This window comes from Otolemur garnettii, unplaced genomic scaffold, assembly GCF_000181295.1.
Source record: "Otolemur garnettii isolate 467f Iridium unplaced genomic scaffold, OtoGar3 scaffold00052, whole genome shotgun sequence".
Classification (NCBI taxonomy): domain Eukaryota; kingdom Metazoa; phylum Chordata; class Mammalia; order Primates; family Galagidae; genus Otolemur; species Otolemur garnettii.
Window position 1 is genome coordinate 8,327,255 of NW_003852447.1, and position 1,047 is coordinate 8,328,301.

At 40.5% G+C, this 1,047-nt stretch overlaps 1 protein-coding gene across 2 annotated transcripts in view; it reads left to right on the forward strand.

Moving 5' to 3' along the window:
* The window catches only part of PRKD1 (protein kinase D1), a 305,211-nt gene that overhangs the window by 130,581 nt on the left and 173,583 nt on the right, over positions 1-1,047 (forward strand). The window lies entirely within an intron of this gene.

The window sequence follows — 1,047 nt, forward strand, 5'->3', positions numbered from 1 at the left end:
GGCACAGACTTAAACTGTTTGCGTGCTGCTAATAATCTAACTCAGTCATCCCAACAACCCCATGAAAAATGTGTTCTTATTCTTATGTTGTGGGTGTGCAATCCAAGGCTCAGAGCGTCCTAAGTAACTTGATGAATTAGGCCCTTGAGCCCTGGACTTGACCAAACGCTGTGCTTTTGATGCTCCTTTGTGTTACTTCCAGTAATTATTGTTGTTCATTATGACTTCAAGCCAATGTTTAAAATTTAAATTTTAACAAAATATACTAAAGAAGGCAAGGAAACATGTTTTCCATGTTAGAAAGATTTTTAATAGCGGTTGCTTAAAATAAGGGATTCAAATGGTAATTAAAAGTAAGCATTATGAAATCCAGCCAACAAACGCTTGCCTGAGAGCACTGATTCTATAAGAGTTTTGTTGTGGATGAACTTTTACTGTATAACCATATAAATACAAGCTGCTCAAGCATAAACAGATAAGAAGCTGGCATTGTCAAGGTCAATGTATGTGTTTAAAAGGATTGGGAAAAACTGAAGAACGAAGTAGAATGACTAGGGTCATAAGGCCTGGTAGAATGGTGCTACTAGGTCATCCATAAGTAATCACCAGTCTGCATCTTCCCTGACATATTAAAGAAGGTTGAGAGAATTCCAAGTGGTGAGACTTATGCATTACCTGAAAATGAATTTGGAATCTTGACACAGTTCTGATGAACCACTGGTGCAAACAGAAGCGAACTGTGGGGGTGGTGCCTGTGGCTCAAAGGAGTAGGGTGCTGGCTCCATGTGCCAGCCCCATATGCTGGAGGTGGCGGGTTCAAACCCAGCCCCGGCCAAAAACTGCAAAAAAAAACCCCCAAAGGACTGAACTGTGTGTGGTCTTTCATCGGCATAACTTGGGACTGCGCAAAAGAGAATGCAGAACAATCTCTCCAATGTGAGTAAAGAGGAAATTTGGGGTAGGCTGAATGGAATGTTGTCTATTGAGGAGAAAAATAAGAGAGCTATTGAAAACTGCCATCATACCAAAATAGTAAACAATGATCCT